The 14,443-nt window shown below is 46.3% G+C and overlaps 2 long non-coding RNA genes across 3 annotated transcripts in view; one reads left to right on the top strand and one right to left on the bottom strand.

Annotated features, from left to right (window-relative positions):
* Positions 1 to 14,443, top strand: part of LOC135397231 (uncharacterized) — a 447,853-nt gene that overhangs the window by 195,301 nt on the left and 238,109 nt on the right. Inside the window, exons 3-4 of one of the 2 annotated variants that reach the window (XR_010423615.1) lie at positions 6,746 to 6,932; positions 9,160 to 9,188. This is a non-coding gene — a long non-coding RNA (uncharacterized LOC135397231). The remainder of the gene's footprint in view (positions 1 to 6,745; positions 6,933 to 9,159; positions 9,189 to 14,443) is intronic. The other variant, XR_010423617.1, reaches the window with a different exon arrangement.
* Positions 1,847 to 6,326, bottom strand: LOC135397215 (uncharacterized). Its single transcript, XR_010423613.1, has 3 exons — positions 6,252 to 6,326; positions 4,927 to 5,030; positions 1,847 to 1,967 (listed from the first exon to the last, which is right to left on the bottom strand). It is a non-coding gene; the product is annotated as an uncharacterized LOC135397215 (long non-coding RNA).

Here is a 14,443-nt window from a genome sequence, read left to right as displayed (position 1 = left end):
GCCCAAGAGACTTCTGATTTGATTTAAAAATATATATATATATGAAGAGACCTCAGGAAACAGCAGAAAAATGAGCAGAGCTTGCTCAAAAATTTGTAATGTGCGAAGAAGCGCTTGAGGTCTCGAGAGGCAAACAGTCTCGGGTAACCATAGTTCATTTCGAAAAGCCCGGCAAGGGAACAACTCAGTTCCCTAAAGGAAAGTATAGTACATATTAATCCAAAGGAAGTGAAAGGCATAATTCAGGGAGACAAAAGACGTGGAAACAAAGAGAACTTTCAAAGCAAAACGGTACGTTGTAGGTCATGATTACAACGACGTTCGACTCATCACTACGAATTGCCCTATGTCTAAACTAGTACTTCCGCGCGTTAGTGCTGGCGAAGAGAATCGTGTGCTGTTGAGGACACACACGCGTGAGGTGGAGGGTAATAGCAAACGTTGCAGAGTTTTACGTGATCCCGCGTTGTGAGGAGTAAAGATTACACGGGGTGCACATGGATTAATGGCAAGTGGTAAAACAGTGTACGTAGTATATGTGTTCCTGATAATAGCTAAAGTCTGTATCAACCTACCTGTTAGAAACATAAAGGGGGAGGGAAATAGATTGAAAGCGTGGGTGCCTGCTCGTTGCGTGCGCCTATCGTGCATTTGTTGGTTTAGTTGTTCTATCACATTGCAAATTCTCTTTTCATTTTTTTTTTGTGTTAACGCCCCGAAGTAACTGTGGCTATGAGCGTCGTACAGACGTGGACAGATGGAGAGAGGACAGCAGGAAGGAGTGGGGGACCGGGGTTAGTATGCGTCCTGGGGCGACTTCAGGGGGAACTGTGCCGACATTCATCTGGAAAGTCTGCCGGAAAACCCAGGGAAACCTCAGACAGTACAGCCAGTGGTAGGATTTGAACCCACCACCACAGAGTCTTCAGCACAACCTTTGCTACCACCAACAAGCGGACTGGCTTTACCCTCTCGGCCATGCCGCTGGTCTTTTCATTTCCCTTTTCCTGCACTCTATTGTGATGGCGAACAGCAGAGAAGGGTAAAACAGTCAAGACTTCACACTGGCACAGGATTCTGCTCTATTTCAGTACGAGCGACTATACGGTGAACCTCTGCCAGGGGATTCTACGGTGGTACGGTTTCCAATCACACACTGAAGTTACAGCTCCAGTATTTCACATGCCTGACGAAGAAGAATAAGCGTTTCACGAGAAAGTGTTTTGGTTGCAAACCCAGGGAAACTGCGCACGTTGCACGACATAATTTTCTGAACCCGCAGCGTCATACGAGAATGATGAGCCTTTTTTTTTTTTTTTTCACGGGCCGTATGATGACATTTGCTCTCTACAGTTTCTTCGGCCTGTTGTGTAGAGGATCCTGCTTCAGTCGAATCTCCACATGTTGAAGTAGAACACTATTGCAATCCAGAAGATGTGGGTTCGATCCCTACAGCTGGCTAACCTTTTCAGTGACTTTCATCTTTCATCGTTGATTTCTTAGGCAATTTGAGGCTTTGTGTGTATCTGTCCCCTCTATGTTGTTCCAGCCTCAGAACATCAGTTTATCTCTTGTTCAACAGGTGCCGCTTGCGTCGATTTCCGTCGTATGAATGTGTGTATGAGTGAGCAAAAATGTAAGAGTGAAAGGAGGGTGAGTGAGAGTGAGTGGCTGGTTTGTCGTCCCTTCAGATGACGCACCCCGAAAGTCGTTGGTCGTTGGAGAGGCGTGTTAGCTTAGCTCAATTGGTAGAGCCCTGGACCGGCAATCCAGAAGATGTGGGTTCGATCCCTACAGCTGGCTAACCTTTTCAGTGACTTTCATCTTTCACTATTGCTCTCAGACTTTCCTCCTGCTCGTTTTGAGTCCAACAGCGGGATGTCAGGAGATATTCACCAGCATCGGAGTTGCAGACACTTCTAGTTCCAAATGACTTTCAGGAGCTGACCTCCTCTTCCGTTGGCGGCCTGCCAAGTATGCAACGTTTGACGCCTGTCACTATTCGGAGCTCTACTCTATGGCTCTATCCTCAGCGCTGCATTGTCTCTTCTGCAAGGAGCCTTTGCAGGGTCTGGATAGGTTTACGCACTGGTGACAGCCAATCTGTGCCTCAATGAATTCGATGGTACTCCAACGTTACAATAACAGTCGACAGCAGCGCCGTCTGTACAGCTGATATGGAAACCACTGGGCATTGCAGTAAATTGATATGTGCTACGCGACATGCATCACCGATTCAGAGTTTGTGAGAACGGAAAAAAAAAAAAAAAAGAATAGGATTCGACTGGGAATTCCTGTACCGTTAGTTAGTCAGTTAAATTTGACTGCAATGCAGCTCTTCTGCATTAAAGCTTTTGTTAAGTTCATGTTTTTCCCAGAGGACCGTTTGGCGAGGGAAGCGGCACTTTCCAAAACGTATCCGCATGTAAAATGTTTCCTCAAATGGCTCTGATAACCTGATAAAGGACGGGATTAAGTTACGGGAGGGGGAAATTTGCTTCAAAGTTTAAAAAGACGACCAGAAGTTGGTGGCGCGAAAGGCTTACTCCGTTATTCACTGCCAACAAACCCAACAGAAGACGCTACGCTACAATACAATTTATCCGGCAACAAATTACCCCGAGGCAATACCGATGAAACAGGTAATTTCTTCCGAAACCGTGGATGTTCTGCTGTCAGTGTTTGCTGCACCGGATTTCCTGCGGAAATGTTAGGTCACGGAAGCGTTTTCCAGAGAACTGTTAAGTGGTTTCTTTACAAAGTGTGGAATAGAGATAGGCCACAGTTCAGTCCACCATCCGCACTCAAACAGCATAGAAATCTGGAACTCCGGCGCAAGAAGCACATATGGGTCTAGTTAAAAGCGGTAAAAACCCTCAGAGCTATAGGGAGAACAAACGGACGACACAAATGAAACACCTGTGTGGTCACGTTCAGAGCGTGTGTTGTGTGTTTATTTTGTATCGTCCCTTTGTTCTCCCAGACTGTGAGGGTTTTTACCGATTGTAACTATGTCCTACCAACAAGCCCAAGTTTTAACCTTGTTTCATTAGAGTCTTGGTCTTTGGGCACAAAAAGAATTGGGACGAATGTTTACCGTTCGCACTCTTTGCTGAGGACGTATCACGAAAGCACAAGTCTTACCCCTGCAGAAGATTTCAAATTTCCAACGGAAAGTCACAAGTCGCTCAACGACAAAGCGTTTGTTCTTGAATGTGTAAGCCTTCTTTCGTCCGCCCGTTAACGTTTTCTATTTCATATAAAGAGCACATGCTCAGGAGTTTTCCCTTCGCTGTTGGCCGTCATATGACGCAAAAGGTGTTCTACGTCAAGTGTCCGGCTTCTGGATCGGCTAGTTATTCTCTGGATATTTATGTATTTACGTTACCCTCAAATTTTTCCAGATATATGGACAACGACGACGGTGGAGATCACCTCTCGCGTACCGCTCCGAATAAACGACTACGGTCGTTTCTCTCCAGTAATATTTGGTGGAGGTGCTAAGTGCCTTTCCCTACGGCCACTATTCGCTACAGCCGTCGCCTCCGCGGCTTGTCGCCTGAAATCACCATGCCTACAGGCACCAACAGTCAGTCGACGACCACTAGTACACTCGCAAACTACCCCAACAACACCGAATATCCACTGGATGTACGATTAATGTCCTAACGGCCGTGGTGGGATTCGTCTGTCTGATGAATATCTCTGATATCACGCGTGGATGAAGGAAATAAAGCGCGGAAATGATATCCTCAGGATATCCAGAAACGCACATGCGCGGTGATCTATGCCCCAACAACACATGGCAGTCCTAAGGATATCCGATGTACGTCTAAAGCTAGATGTTGGAATATCCTGGGGACAACGAGTTTCGTTCGACATTACGCCCACACATCCAAGTGGAGAAAGGAGTCCTCTGGGACGTCCGACAGACATCCAGTGTTCGGCGCTGCTTGCCCCCTGACATCGTTCTTTTCTTTTTCTTTTTTTTGTCTGAGATTCAAGCGCTTGATGTGACATATTTAGTGAAACTATCATTTTTTGCACCTTTAATGTGGATCAACAGTTAAGAATTAAGGTACAACGTGCCGTTGCTCAAACCAGAATCAGGAATTTCATCATTTTCGAAACATGGCTGACAAGAAAAAGTGACGGTAGCTGTGAGAGTATAATCCCCCCTTCCCTACAGTTATTGTACCCTATAAACGCGCCTTTCCTTTTTCGGAAACATCAGAGAACCAGCATAGTGGTGCTTCTTAGAACACGAATTCGAATACGAATTCGAACTTGGCAAGTGCGCACAACACGTCAGCGAACCGACACAAAGCGTACAAGGAACGATGAGAGCCGAGAAATTGAGGGGCTCTCCCGTTGGAGAAGTCCGCGAGGTTCTGGGCGTAGCATTTACTGTGTTAACCATTAATTTAATGTAGTCCAACAATTTCATTTAATTAAATTGTTCACATTCGTAATATAGCATGTGTGCTTTAAAATTAAGAATATATTATGATTGCTTTATTAGGAGCATTAGCTAGAAGAAATGCCCATAAAACGTCTCTCCCTCGTCCGCTTAACGTCCCTATGAATATCTTTCGGACGACCCAGAGTACTCCTCCTTTCTCTCACTTGGACGTGTGAGCGTATATTGGACGACACTCGTTATCTCCAGGATATCCCAACATCCTGCTTCGGACGTACATCGGATATCCCTAGGACAGCCGTGTATTGTTGGGCTGGATGTCTGCTGGACGTCAAAGAGGACTCCTTCTTTCTCTCACTTGGACCTGTGAGTGTACGTATATCGGACGAAACTCGTTATCCCCAGGATATCCCAACATCCAACTTCTGACGTACATCAGATATCCATAGGACAGCCTTGTGTTGTTGGGGATATGTGTACTCCAGATGTGATAGGGAAGACTCTACCTTCACTGGTAAGCGAGGCGAAGACCCCATCGCTTGGCTTCAGGAGTCCGAAAGAGTCAGCGATATCAACATGTGGGACCACATTAGCGGATGTCATCTTCTTCCTGCGCAGCACAGCAAAAGTGGTTCGAAATAATGAAGACACCATTACATTCTGGGGCCAATTTAAAAGACCCGCTACGACTCTCTACACCATCCAGTTCTATTTGGCCCCGGTGAACTCGTGTGGGTGTGGAAACCAGAACGCAAAGGTGGGCTATCCGTCGCCATTTCGGCCCCCACAGAGTCGTTAAGCGAACGTTGCACGTCAATTACGGCGTCGAACCTACAAGCCAAACACTGCCTCGCCGCCGTCACACGGAAGAGATAGTCCACGTTACACGTATGAAGCCGTACAACAGCGCACCACCATCTGAGCGATCGTGATCGGGATGATCACACACTTCACCCGGGGGATATTGTCGCAACAACGACGGGGGAGATGAATTACTCGCGCACCGCTCCGAATAAACGACTCAGGTCATTTCGCTCCCGTAATAATACGACAAAACCATTTGAAGCACAACACGTTACATTCGGTGTATGTTTTACTTAACTTACAGGGTGTTACCCTATAAAAGTCTACCCGTGCCGCCATGCCGTACTCGCCAATTACTCAATGCAGATGGCACATTGTGCGGTCTTTATATAAAGGTCATAAGGACATTTAATCTTGGCAAATTTCGACGTGATTGAGCGCCGCAACACGAAGTTATAACTCAAAACGTGCACTTCCCGTAGTCAAAACAATCAAGATGGCGGCGTTGAGAAGAGCAGTTGACATGCTGCTCGTGACATGTCGGCGACTTGACGGCGACGTGTCGCATATCCTGCCAGCCGGATGGAACTGCAGTTTTCATTTTGCTCTGAAGAACGCAACGTGAGGAACGAAAATGCCGATGTACTCAGCAGACGACACCCAAAAGGGATGTCGTCTGCATACTGAAAGGCGCCATCTTGGCTGTTTTGACTACGGGAACCTCACGTTTTGCGCTATAACTTTGTGTCACGGTGCTCAATCACTTCGATATTTACCATGATGGAATGTCGTTATGAGTTTTATACGTAGGCAACATATCGTACCACCTGCATTGAGTAATTGGCGAGCACGGCATGCCGGCGCGGGTAACACCCTGTATTTTTTATCAACACACTGCTAACCCTTACCAGTTACCTCTAACTTTGCTTTTCCGTATTGCTTTCCGATTTGTAGCTGAATTCCTCTTTTAATTAACCCAAGATGGCTAACTGAAATTCTGAAGCAAAGGAGAAACGAAATGACGAACCGGCAGGTCCCATTTCTGGGATGCGTACGGCTGGCGATAGCGGTGCCGGAAACTGCTTCTTCCTCCCTACTTCTTCTTCCTCGACTTCTTCTTCTCTTCTTCTTCTCAACATCACATTGGCGACGTTTTCTTGTTAGTCTTGTTTTTTTTACCGCCTTGTTTTTCTGGCATTTCTGACAAACAGACACTGAAAAGGCTTTTTGTATAAGCGGTGAAAGGCGTATCTGCGACTGAAACGTTCTTGAATCCTTGTAGAATTTCTAATGTAATATTTCTAGAGAGCGATAAAGAAATGTTATGGAGCGCCGTTTTCTTCTGATAAATTTCAATTGACACGAAAGGATGATTGGCTCTGCAGTATGTGAAGTGAAGAATGGCGCTAAAAACTTTCCTGATTCCTCTGTTGATATACTGTTCAAGTTTACACTGTTGGCGAATCAAACGATGAAGTGCCTGCGCCGCTCCGTTATACGAAAATTGTTTCCGTTTTTCAGCATGTCACATCAGCGTGCGCCAGAATTGGTGGATGCCTTCTACTGGAAGAACAGGCTTGGATATGATCCACTACGCAACCCTGCGACATGTCACCTTGTAAAGGACACTTATTCGTCGTCATCAACATTGGGTGCAGCAATCTTCGAGAGATTTGTCTAAACAACCTCATGGCTTCGGAACTTTCAGGTGAGCAAAATAGATGCCAAATCGTTATGCAGTAACAATGCCTGCTTATCGCTGTTGCAAGCGCATTCTCTTTACTTATGGCTAGCTCACAGACAGACAAACCTAACGTGTAACATCACGGCACCATTATTTGGTGGCTAGCTCTTTGCTATGCTCTTTTAGCTAGCTGTTATTCAACGCCAAACCATAATCGTAAACGTTTACGCGCTCTGATGACGTTATAAAACATGCTGGTGGTACTGTCACTCTTGCTGCTGAGCTCAAGATCGCGGGTTCGATTCCGGCTACAACCATTAGTCCTTTGCGAGGTTAGGTGCACGAAAGTTATGCGAAGTTTATAGACTATATGCAGTGGTGGGGGGTAAATTTCAGAGTCACAGGGACTAAACTGTGGAGTAATTGCAATGTAGGGGCCTAGAAGCTATAATTATTCCCCAATTTGCTCCCTTTCTTTAAAGTGTATAATGATGCGTGCTGCGCAGAAGCATGAGCAGACAGAAGAGAATGTTCAGGCAATCTCACACATGCTTAACAGAAAACGAAAAGGCACGTGACACAATGTGCCTGAGCAGAGGCGGAGAGTTTTCATTTTCTCAGGGGGGGCAAGGGCGCACTGCGAAGTACGTACTCTGGCGGGGGGGGGGGGGGGGTAAGTTTATTAAGAAAAAAAAAAAAAGAAAGGAAAAGAAAGCCAGATGGGGGGGGGGATGTCGGCTTGTTATTCCAACAAAAAAGTGAAAGGGCGAAGAAAAAGGCAAAGAAAAGAAGAAAGCAAAAGAAAACAAAAAGAAGGAAAGAAAAGGAAAAGAAAAATAAACACAAAACTAATGTTGAAGAATCACACACTCCGGCGGGATCCTATGATGTATGCAGAACTGGTATAGATATAAGAGGAAGGAAGAACAGAAAAAACAAAACAAAAAGAAAAACAGAGAGAACGTAAACAGTGAACATGTGCACAACAGAAGGCATTACGCCTTTGAAAACTGAATGCAAAAGGAACAAAATGCATTGAATCCTCGGTGTTTGACCCGAAATGCGCGCAATATAATGAATATGGTCAACGAAATGGAGCAGCGGGAGTTGAACCCGCACCCAACGGATATGCGTTCCGAAGATCCTACCGTTACACCTCGCGGCTGCTGGTACCTTTTCGACTGCTTCGTTTCATTGACCTGATTGCTTTGGGCGAAATTCAGTCTGTGTTGTGTCATCCTCTGTGTTTCTTCGCCTCACCTTCTACTGTGATAATGAGTATGGTGGGCGAATACATATTTTACAAATTGCAAGATGCATTTTTGGGGTTGGTGCCTCTTCGCTCTTTTGACCCTGGCGCGCCGAGCCCAAAAGGTTGGTGTCAGTCTCTTAGCGGGACTTCCCGGGGGAGGCGGCGCCCCCCCTAGTTCATGTTCCGCGGGGGCAAGGGCCCCCGCGCCCCCCCGCAGTCGGCGCCTATGTGCCTGAGCTTAGTCGCCGTACAGAGAGCAGCCCCAGAAGTATAGTGAAATGAAAGTTCATGTGCATAGAGGGAGCTGGCATATCAGGGCGCAGTGATTCTTCTAAGCTTCACAATGACACACTTTGCAACTTTATTATCCCTCCACATCACCGATACACTTAAATCCCACCTCCCGCTGGTATGCACTTACGACCTACGGGATGCAAACTTTCGCTTCTCACCTCACCGCGAGCTCTGATTTTGATAGTGATCAATGAACAGACTTAGTGTGGTTGACATTTGCTCCCTCCTTTGTTGCTCCAATAAGCCAGATTAGCTTTACGGTGCTCAACAATAAGCTGCGCATGAGAGCCTTTCCCAGAAGCCAGTGTGCCAATTTATTCCGCGTTCCTATTGACATCGGGCGGCGCTCTCCTCTCACAGTGCTTCCCCAATGTTATAGGGAGAACGCCACTGTGGGACGAAATACGTCCGCTCCTCGCATGCCGCTAGTTGGCAGGGCTGCGCAGCGCACCCCCGCAGTCGACGCGCTGCCTCCATCCGGCGCTGGTGCTCCGGCTCCCAGAAAAGTTCGCCCTTCCAATCCCGCAAGCCCCTCTGTGTTTAAAAGGAGTTCGGGGAGCCTGAAACCGCTTAGTGACACCGCTGGAACACTTAGTGTGACAGCTATATGACTTTGAGAAACTGTTGACTATTTTTGCCGTGCAACCGTAGCTCCCTTGTCCATGGGAAACTTTTACGAGTTTGTGATTGGGGAATTTGATGCAGATCTGGTCTGAAAGGAAGTGGAAAGTTGGGTGAGTGTTCTTTGCTTCTTCTTCGCTCTGTTCATGCACGCAAAAGTTTAGATAAGATATCCGGAAGTTGCATATGACACCATGTTCTTTCCTTTCTGATATCATTTTTTGGACAGTAAAGGGAGCATAATCTTGACTTTGTCATGGAACGAGATGGAATGTTGCGTCTCGGTTCACTAAAAACGCAAGCATATGCTGCCTGTGACAATGCGCGTGCTTGTCCGTCGAAGAATCATCTTCAGTGAGAATCCTTAATGGGGGAATGCAACTCTCACGTACGTCAAGTCCTGCGTGTTTAATTGACTCGAGCTTTCCAGAATACAGTTCATATTCGATGCGAGAGCCGTGCAACACGGGCACGAAAAATGACAACGGACCCAAGGTAATACTGCCACACGGTAATGTTAATGACATATACCTTAATGCGATTTTTCTGCTTAATGCGTTCAACGCAACTCATTACCATGTAATGCCTACTCTCGCTCCCATTGTTTGCGTCAGGTAACAATTTTAGTTTACATAACACCACTTTCTACTGTACAACGCAAGATGTTTTCACAAATTTGTTTGTTGAATTCTCACAGACACAAATCTTAGGTGAGTTGGCAGTCACGGTTGAAAGTACCTTGTAAACAGGTTCACATGAACATCAACATAGTTTTATTACATTTGAAATTATTAAATGCATTTTTAACCCGTTTCAATCTTTCAAGGTTGTATCGCACATGTTTTACTCCATTGAGTCGGCCGCATCATTTTCACAGCGTTCAACGTCATTACACAGGGACGCGTGGCACGAGCTTCGTAAATAATGGCATCCGAGACCCAAATGACATAGACAATAATGTCATTTTTTGTGCCCAATGCGGCACGGGCACGAGGCTATGACGTAGGATCAGGTCAAAGTGTGAAGATTTGAATAATATTCAATCTCACTCGTACTTTTCGATTTCAAGCCACATGGAGTAGGAATGTTTGTTCATCTTTGAAATCCTCGTGGTCATTTCGAACAGTGCCAGAAAGCAGGACCTGGTTTATAATTTTTTTTGTCGAGTCATTGGAACGTCACTAGTGCATTCCAGCGCTATCTCTATGCACTTGCCCAATGACCGCCTGAGAAGCATCCGGTTATGCTCTTCTGCTCAGATGAGATGATTGGATGTTGCTCGCTGCGTCAGATTGGATAACGGCATTATTTCTTTGTGGTTTCGCTTTGTCCATGTTATTTTCTGCTATCTCTAACCAAATCGCTTGTCTCCAGCAAACGTTAGGGAGTCAGAAACAACCTCTCTCGCCTTTCGAAAGCGTTATCCTGTATGTATTGTTTTCACAATATCGCACCGTGCACTTTGATTTGTTTTCGTCCAATAATAGTGCAAATACATGGCACATAGCCACAAACTTCTGTGCGACACCAGAACACTTTCGTGAACAAAAAATCTTCGCGCGATACTTCGCCTTTTCTCCAACAGTGAACTTTTATGTAAGCACACACAGATGTGGCCTCGTATTTCCATATAGCTGTTGTACTTGTATTAAAAACAACATACTTGTTGCTTGTTACTGGATACTTGTTGCTTGATAAGTTCCTTGTGCCTTTAATAAATTTTCCTATAACAAAACAACATAGATGCAAGGAAACATTCGTTTTTTATTTCAGTTACTGATTTTTATAATTCATAAACATTTCTGTGTAAAAGAACTTCGACAATGTCGCAGCGGGTAGTCATTAAACAAATATCTCACTCTGTCGTTGTCTTGCGTCCCCCCAGACAATTCAATTACACTCCACGTGCCCCACTCCGTGCTCCACGTGCGCGCATGTTGAATCCGTAAAAAATTGACGCTGTCATGGTGCATTAATCCGCACCTTTATAGAAACGCCTTACGCCCTAGCAAATTCCAATCTTAGCACGCTTTGTTACGCAACGTATTGCTTGAGCCGCGTCGTAGCACCAGCCCAACGCAAGAGAAATATGCAAATGGCTAGACGATATCAAGTCAGCACACGGTGCAGATACGGGCGCCGTGGTATTAAAAACTGTTTTCTGTCCATTTACTTTTGCCTGGGATGAGTTCAATAATGTTATGCGAGGTTACCCTATGCCCACGTGTGATATGCGCATAATCCGGGTTTGTCGTTGAACTTCGTGTACCTTATGTCACGTAAACGACTGTTGTTCGCCTGGAAATGCATCAGGTGTGTAAAGTTTGAGATTTTTGCTGGGGACCGGGTACTTCACAAACGCAAACTGTGTACTTTTACTTGCAGCGATTTATTTTGTCTCTTCCCTGCACTTTTGTTTTGCTTGTACTTTTTCTACAATGCACTTCAGTTGTGAGCGACGCCTGTCCTGTGTGGTTGCTTTTGTCCTCATACTGTTAGCGTCCCCAAATTGCACAGTATGTTCTCTGTAAGTGACACTGGGCTGCGATCCATCTCATGCGCTTTGTTATCACTCGCATCGTTTCTCACAGAGCAACAAAAGAAAACCGAAAATCAGTGCCCCACGTGTTTGACGAATCCGTTGTAGCAAGAACGTTTTGGACGCTCGTTTGTCGTTTTTTTTCTTCATTCGGCTATCGTTCAGAGTATACCGGATCAGGGACAGGTTTGTTCTTCTTCTCGGTGCTTTGGCAAGGCACAAAGGATTACGGAACACGACACCTGCGTATTTCTTCATCGGAGCGGCCCCCTGCTAGCTAACAGGAAGAGATCGAATAAGAAACGGGTGGCCGGCGATTCTATCCATCTCTCAGTATGTGTCCACTCCTGTTTGCTGCTAGGTTGTCGCTCCATTAGAGAAATGTGACACTCCGGTGTTCCGTAAACTTTTGTCCCAAGCTATACGTCTTGTGGAAGAACAGATGCAGAGCCGTATCTCAAGGCAGGCGTCTTCGCATTCAGTACCCTCCCCACTTGTCGCTCTACAAGCAGGTAGTTGTTTTCTTGGAGACGCAGCTTGTTACGCTTGGTGAGATGGAGTTCCTGCGACGGTGGTCGACGCGCTACATTACTGTTCACCGCGGCCATGTCTCCTTGCATTGCCATTGGCTTCCCTGAGTTGCGTCCTTTCTTGCTGGTTTCCCTCTCGGTACTTTGTACAGGACTAATATTGCCCCTGTTTTGCTGGTTTAAAGCGGATCGCGTAAGCATTTCGTGTATTCTCTTTGAGTTACATTGTATTGAAATTATACTACAGTGTACTTTGGCACATTAAATATCCTGACCAGCATTCGCTCGTTGGTGGTAGCCGAGGTCGTGCTGAAGACTGGGAGGTGGTGGGTTCGAAGCCTACCACCGGCTTTGCTGTTTGAGGCTTTCCCTGGGTTTTCCGGCAGATTTTCCTGACGAATGTCGGCACAGTTCCCCCTGAAGTCGGTTCAGGACGCATACTAACCCCCCCCCCCCTGTCCCAAACTCCTTCCTGCTGTCCTCTCTCCATCTGCCCACGTCTGTAAGCTGCTCATATCCACAGTTGCTTCGCGACGCTAACACGGAATAAAAAAAAAAGAACGAGAAAAAAAGAAATACAGAGTCGTATTTGCGGTGATCCTTTGCAGAATACCAACTACGAGTCATACAATCTACCCCGCATATATTAACCCTGCAGTTCGCAGCAATCGTTTTATCTCATTGTTTGAGGATGTGAACCTCTTTTCGCCGTATTGGGTGTGTTCGTTGTCTTTCTCCATACCGTCGAGTCCACCATTTTCTGAGGATACCATGAGCTTGCTTTTGGTGCTTCTGTGTAGCCACCTAGTACGATGAACAGGATGCTGGGGCGCGGTTTGGTTTGGTGCATGGAAAACTAAACTGGAGGTTGAAGGCCGGGGCGTCATTCTTTAACCACTATTACCTTTCGTTCTTTTTTTTAATCACACTTTTATCTTCGTCAGCTACTAAGCAGTTGCTTATCAAATTCAGGTACTCGGTACCTTACCAAGGTCAGCCTCGACTAATATCTCAAATGTTTCCTTACAACGATGAAAGATGAAAGTCACTGAAAAGGTTAGCCAGCTATGTATGAGTGAGCAAAAATGTAAGAGTGAAAGGAGGGTGAGTGAGAGTGAGTGGCTGGTTTGTAGTCCCTTCAGATGACGCACCCCGAAAGTCGCTGGAGAGGCGTGTTAGCTTAGCTCAATTGGTAGAGCCCTGGACCGGCAATCCAGAAGATGTGGGTTCGATCCCTACAGCTGGCTAACCTTTTCAGTGACTTTCATCTTTCATCGTTGATTTCTTAGGCAATTTGAGGCTTTGTTTGTATCTGTCCCTTCTATGTTGTTCCAGCCTCAGAACATCAGTTTATCTCTTGTTTCCTTACAGTTTTCCTCTCATTGGGCATAACTTTATTTCTGGTCACACCGTGTTGATAATTGATAATTCGTGCCTTTACGTCGCGAGAACTATGATCATCAGCGACGCCACAGTGGTCGGTCTCTGGATTAATCACGCCCACCTGAGGGCACTTTATCGTGTGCCGAAGTCTGTACATGGTATACCACATTTAACGTCCCTCGCGGAAGCACGTGTGTCTAATGACGAATTCGGGTGGTCATTTCATGGCAACTTTTTTTGCCGGATCCAGCCTGTTCTCGCCAGTTCAGTTTTGCCAGATCTCGCATGTTCGCGTGGCTCTTCCCGAGCACCAGGAATTTGCAGGCTAGCACTCTTCTTTCGCCCGGCCTTGATACAACGGGGCAGCGGGTTGCCCAACTATATCCAGTGTCGTCACATCCGAACTGCGAGGGTGTCGAGGGCCAGCATTGGCCCGCACGTCGAAGTTCACGTGGGTTAGCAGACGACGAAACCGCCATGCCCTTAACGTGATCTAAGCGGCCAAAACCGCTAGATTCGATACTGGCACTCGGGTGGCGACGGTCGCGTGATCGAGCGCGGGCGCCGACCTAGGAAATTCCTAGCGTAGGCCGTGTTGCCATGAAATGACCACCCGAATTCACCATAAGCAACCTGTAGCCTGCCACTAAGTTGATGGCGTCCACGGCCGTGTTCGAACCCGCAATCTTGGGTTCACTTGGCAGACCAGTCGACGGACACGCTACCAACTGATACACCGAGGCTGGCGATCATCCTATATTGACGCTCTCCTTTTCATTCACTCATCCATGCCTTTTTCTACCATACCGCAAACGATTCATGAAGTTGTTCCCTCGCTACAGGGTCAAACCGAACTCCACATCCCAGCGATTTTTCTTTTTCTTTTCTATTCTTCTTTTATTTTATTTTTTTTATT

The sequence above is a fragment of the Ornithodoros turicata genome, chromosome 1 (assembly GCF_037126465.1).
Source record: "Ornithodoros turicata isolate Travis chromosome 1, ASM3712646v1, whole genome shotgun sequence".
Lineage (NCBI taxonomy): Eukaryota > Metazoa > Arthropoda > Arachnida > Ixodida > Argasidae > Ornithodoros > Ornithodoros turicata.
Note: the sequence above shows the minus strand (reverse complement) of the source record. Positions and strands in the feature narration are given on the sequence as shown.